At 44.0% G+C, this 6,141-nt stretch overlaps 1 protein-coding gene across 1 annotated transcript in view; it reads right to left on the bottom strand.

Annotated features, from left to right (window-relative positions):
• The window catches only part of LOC104528297 (LIM and senescent cell antigen-like-containing domain protein 1), a 34,236-nt gene that overhangs the window by 27,882 nt on the left and 213 nt on the right, over positions 1 to 6,141 (bottom strand). The window lies entirely within an intron of this gene.

Below are 6,141 nucleotides of genomic sequence, written 5' to 3'. Positions count from 1 at the left end.
CAGGAATTGCTTGTGTCTCTGTTACGCAAGCAGCTACCTCTGGTCACAGGTGACAGTCAGGGTGAGGAAGTTAACCAAAAGGGCTTCAGAGTTGTTATGCAATGCAGGAGACAAGGGGTGAGAAAGGAGGGAAGAAAAAAGGGTGTGTTCCTCATGTTATTTTAACCCCTAGAGTAAGGAAAAGCACAGCGCAAATGAAACGTAAAGCCTCTAGTCATTTGGATACCTCAAACTAAGGCTCAATGCAAATTCTAAGTATCGTAATACTAAAATGTAACCATGAAGCATATTTTTGCTGGCTGGAAGTTATTATAATTAATAATAATAATTCAGTGTTACATTTACATGGACAAATCCTCTCTTCAATTAGAGCACCTAGCAGATGAGCCACAGTGCTTTTTAATCAAGAGTTCCCAAGTATCTGATTCAAATGGGTATTTCTAGATCCCAACTCTCTACTATACCAGCAGAGTTTCTAACCACAACAAATGAAGTGTTATTTTTTTGTAGCTTAACATTTCTTTTCAAGCTCTTCTTGGTTAAGTAAATTAGACTCTTTTTTTATCAATGTATTGAGTAATTATTACTTTACCTGCTGGCACTGTGAGCAAGTGAAACATCTACATACAGAAAGCAGCTATAGAAATACAAACATTTGTGATGCTATTAAGAAATGTTATCAGTGGAAATCAAATTTAAGCATGCTTCCAGGTGCAGATAGATCTTTTCTTTCTGCCTTCCCCTGCCCTCAGTACCCTGAGGCATCTGAAGGCCCAACAGAAGGTCCCCACTTCTCCAGACAGTCTCTGACCAACATCTTCTCTCCCTTCTAGGAAGACCAGGAGGTCTTCAGGGAGGAAACAGCTGCACACCTTGGCTGGCTGCTACACATGGGTTTTTGATGGCAGGCTGAGGAGACTGGTGACCCTGCACAACTCCCAAATGCTGTATCTCATAAAGAAAGGGAGGTGCTCAGCCCTACTGCATTGGCCATGTTTTGGGGGATTTATTCATTTGTTTCTTTTTATATTCACCTAGGAGCTTTGCAGTGCAGAGCCTATCCCCCCAAGGCTCAGTGGGACATAAGAATGTGCTTATGTTTCCTATTTCATCTGCGAGGGAGTCTTTGTGCATGAAATCTTGGGGCACGTCCACACGCCTTCCAGCCTGGAGCCAGTGTGCAGAGGCAGGCGGGAGCCTGAACGGACCCAGCAGAAGATTGCCTGCACCTACTCACGCAGATGTACCCACCAGCTTCAGCAGCAGCAGAATGCAAAGGGAAGGCAGATACCTTAAACCTATTAATGTGGAAAACATCTACCATGCTTTCTGCACAAGAGAACAGAGCAGTGAACCACCCGAGTAACTCGCAACCACCGACTGAAACTTGTCAATGATTATTTGTTGCAAATGCTGAAATTTACTGTTTGGTAAAAACTTAAGACCAAGCTCTTCAAAAGTTGTTTAAATCTTTAACTGTATTTAACTTAAAAAGACAGCTATGGACAGTGCTTTGATAAAATTACCTTGAAGTGTAATTGTCAAAAAAAGAAAAAAAGAAAAAAAAGAATAGCCCCTACTTTTCCCAGTACCTTGTATTGAGCTCTGGAAATTAATCAAATCTTTTACAGGAACCACTCTATTTTTACAAAGGCCATGTGATGAGAAAGGTAAAGAGCAAAAATAGCTAGTATATTGCTTTTGGTAGGTGACTCCTAATGATTAATCATAAATGTATGCAGACAATTTCCTTTGCATCCTGTTTGCTGAGAAAAGCAAGAAGGAGTAAGTAGTTCAGCACACAGTTAGAATTTTTTACATGCCATTTCTAAAGACAAGGCAAGACAAGATTTATCAGAGATGTAATTTTTTTTTCACCAAATCAATATTGCTGGAAAAGAACGTGTCTTCCCTTCCATTCTGAAAAGCAAGTTTCTCAGGTTGCATTTAGTTCAATGACTGCTGCCTCTGTTGCAGACAGGGGAGATGAAGGTGCTGGGCAGCCCCCTGCACTTTTAACTCTGCACCTGGGGAGCATTCTGTGTACTTCAGGCCTAAGCATTGGTGAGCCGAGCTCAAGCAGGGGAAGGGGACTGCATTCAGCATCCCTACCCCAGCAGAGGTCTAAACCAAATTCAAGAAAAGGATGAGTCCCCCAGACCACCTTTTACATGGGACAGGCAGGCTCTAGCTCCCTATAAGGTCAGTAAAGCAGCAGTAGCAGCTATAGCAGCAGATTAAAAGGCTCCCAGAGAGGTTTGTTAAGTGACACGTGGAGTGGGAGAGGTAGAAAAAGAAGCCGAATTTCCATCCTCATCAATGTGCTGTGCTGTCAGGACAAGGGCTGGGGCTTCTTTCACCTCACTGCAGCTGATGGAATAACCTGGGCATGGGTTACCCCGGGGAGGGGGTGGGGTGGAAGAGATGAGAGAGGCTGCCTGAGGGGGCAACTCACTCCAACCTAGGATAGGTTTCTAAAACAAGGGGCTGAATCCTACCCTCCCGTCCCAGTCTCCATCTCAGTTGAGCTTAGGGCTGGCTATTTATGGCTGCGAATGGCTCCCCTTGAAAAGCCCTCTCTCAATGGGATGGACTGTGGCAGTCCTCCCCAGCCCCCTCAGGTTCTCACCACTGCTGGTGGGACAACTCAGCTGCTCTGCCACCAGACCATACCACCTGCGATGTCGAGGTACTGGAGGCAGATTTTGAGCTAGTGGTGAGCACCAGGCTATAACCTGCAGCAGGATGAGGAATCAGCCACAGAGTGGGCAACAGGAGCAAAGCCCTGCACTAAAGTAAGCTCTGCTGCTTGTGAATCAAGCCCCACAGACAGCCACTGCTGCGTGAAATGAGTTCCCCCAAGATGACCTGGCACCCACCTGCTAGAGCAAGAGGTGTTTGGAGAGACTCCCTTACATTTAAACATTTACTTAGCAGCTTTTCCTGTAAACAGAAATCTGACAAGCTATGAAACTTAATGGAAAGAGCCAAACTATATTCCTACGATCTTCCCTGCAGAAAACTGAGGGAAATGTGCGTAGAGAGTGACTCATCATAAACTGAATAGCAGATCTGGAAGACAGTAATGGGGGTCAGACCTCTGGCTGAAGTGACATCAGTGGACACATACAGAAGCTAAAGCTTGCCTTCCTGTTGTGGAGCTCAGAGTCCCACAGCACACAACCTATCATGAAGTTATGTCAACATAGAAAATTCTTTTTATACTGTAAAGACTTTTTTTTCAATAAATGTTGGTTCCCAGGAAATAAAATTCATGTGATACATTAGATAATAAACATATGCTCTGTACACATTTAGGAATCCCAGTACACTGTTTCACAGCACCCCAACTGTCAGTAACCTCAGGTGGTTTACGTATAAACGACACTGACATCCCCAGGAACGATCAAAGGCAGAATTTTGGCACCAAGCTCCCCTGAGCTGCTTTGCAGCACCAATGCCGACACCACTTGGCTAGATCTCCACCGCAGTTTTTGGGAACACAAGCCCCCGTCCTACCGCCGCGCAGCATCCGGCTCCTGCTGTATGGCCGGACCCAGGAGCTGCAATCACAGCGGTGCTGGTGGCGGCAGCAGCGCAGAGGCAGTCCAGGACATCCTGCACCCAAGGCGAAGAAGGGCTGAGAACGGCTGTCCACTGGGTTACTTAGTGCTGGTTTGTGCCTTACCAGAGGAACACCCCAGCCTGGAGCCCAGGAAATTGTTACCAAAGGAGACTCTGACCTCAAAAAGGGCAGGAGAGAGAAATCTCATACTGGGGTAAGGTGTAAAAGGCTGTAAAATGAAAACTGGCAGGTATCACGTATGACTTAACAAAGGGAGATTTTCATTTTTATTTTTTTAAAATACAGAAATTCTCACAGGATACCCTGAGGACACTTGCATCTCAAGTACATTTTGGCCCAGGATTAGAAAAATACGGTACTTGAACTGAGAAAGCAGCTTTCACTGAACTGTTCCTCGAGGGCTGATATTATTTAACACATGGGGATTAATATGTATGTAAAACAAAATACAAAGGCACTAGAACAAAGAAGTGGAGAGAGAAACCATGGGAGGGCACTGCAAAGCCATGGAGGATGGCAAGCTATATTTAGCCAACATGAAAGAAACTTCTTGTTTTCCTTGTGGACCCTAGATACTCTGAAAGTATTTGACAGGGACAGGCATCTAAGCGTGACTAGGGAGAGCACATGAAAAAACCTAGAGTTTTCCAGTTTTACAAAATGAAAGAACTTTTTCTTTGTTCCCTATTGCTCTTTGCCCTGTTGTTATGTCATTATTTTTTATTTACAGTGCCATAGCCTTTTGTCATGAGAATGCAGTAAAAATGGCAAATAAGGCTGCCTGGCAACATATTGAAAAATCACAAAATGGGTTAGGAAGGAGCAAGGTTTAGTTTGAATAAGAAGCAGCTTAAGCTGTTAGCAAATATAAGAGAAGCTCTGTCTTTAGGTACAGGTTGTCCCCCTGCTCTAGGAGCATCATCTGACCATGCTCTTTTCACCTTCTTCTGTCTCCAATACTCTGCTGTAAGCTGATTCCTAAACCCCCTGATTTGCTCCTTCCTCCACTTGGATTTTATTTCTCAAGATCGATCCCCTTTTCACATATTTCTCATCTTTAACCAGAAGAGGTTCAGGAAAGGATCAAAACACCTAGATTTATACTGGGACATACCCAGCCCACAAAGGATCTCATTCCCATCTTGGCTGTGCACATAAATAAGAGAAAGAACACCACCACTGTAGAGAGCTGGCACTCATTTTTATGTATATGCTTTAACAAGCAGCTTTCTCTTCCCTAACAAGATCCATTCTTCCTCATTGCTAGCTTTATACAACAGAAACTAAATGTAAAAAAGAATCTCTGTACATCTCTACTAAGTTTGATTATTCTTCCTTCTATAATTATATGAGTATAATATATACTGCTAATGCTATTAGAAATCCATCTAGGAAATCAATTCAGAATCAATACTATAAATAGATACCAAGCACACAGAGCAGACCCTCAACTTAACGCATTCCTAGAACTGATCTGGCATTTTTGACATCTCAAGGCAAATAATCTCAGTAGGTTACAATTATACATTTCGCCACAATAATTTTTAATTAAGGTGCTTAGTTACAACAAAAGGGTAAATCCCCTAAATCTGAATACCCATCCTTCTGAAATTACTCACTCAGGTAATGAAAGCGCAGTAATAAAAACCCTTTAAATTACACAGCACTCCAATCCTTTGCACAACCACCACCACCAAAAAATAACCTAAAAATACAACCCGAGAACAGGCATTAGGAGATAGGAAGTGCTTCCTCTCCATGGAGGCTTTTGTTAGCAATTTACACAAGGATCCTTTTCTGAGGAGCTTGAAGCGGGAACAGATTGCTTTCACACTGAGCATGTTTAGAAAAAAAACCTCTGCATTTTTACTCTGTGTGTGTGTGTGTGTGTGTCAGCACTTACTCAGGTTACAATCAATTCTTTAATCTCCCTGCTCCAAACAGAGGCTTTTTGGAAATTCGCTGTTACTCTTGCAAAAGGCACATAGCATCAGGAAGATAACCCCGGACATTAAACGGCTTTCTGATTTTTGGTCACTCTTCCTGGGTAAGGTCAGGCTAAGTGGTCCTGCTGCATTCTTTTGTCTAAAGCCTTTTCCACAACAAAGAACCCCCCATGAAGAAAGCCAGTGCCCAGGAATCACCCCAGCCCCTCCGCTACAAAACTGGCCACCAAGACCACTGAGAAGCAACAAAACTGGCCACCAAGCAAGCCCCCGGATAAGCAACAAAACCGGCCACCAAGCCCCCTGAGAAGCAACAAAACCGGCCACCAAGACCCCTGAGAAGCAGCACAACCCACATCACAGGTGGGTGACCCAAAAGTGACTTCAAACCAGAGAGAACAAAGTTGTCAGGCTGTGGAAAGTTTATTTACTTGCAAGTACGGGCTGTCAGAAGAGATCCATCAGCTAACACTTGTCCTTCCCAGAGCCAGGGAAGGGAGTCACACCATCACCAAAACCCACAAGGTCACCATATGGCTCCTGTTCTCTCTCCTTTGGGTTTTTTTCCGTAGTGCCTCGGCACTGCTTCTCGATGCATGTGCTTTGCAG

This window comes from Antrostomus carolinensis, unplaced genomic scaffold, assembly GCF_000700745.2.
Source record: "Antrostomus carolinensis isolate BGI_N321 unplaced genomic scaffold, ASM70074v2 scaffold26047, whole genome shotgun sequence".
Lineage (NCBI taxonomy): Eukaryota > Metazoa > Chordata > Aves > Caprimulgiformes > Caprimulgidae > Antrostomus > Antrostomus carolinensis.
The sequence above is the reverse complement of the archived record's forward strand: the minus strand, read 5'-3'. Positions and strand labels throughout refer to the sequence as shown.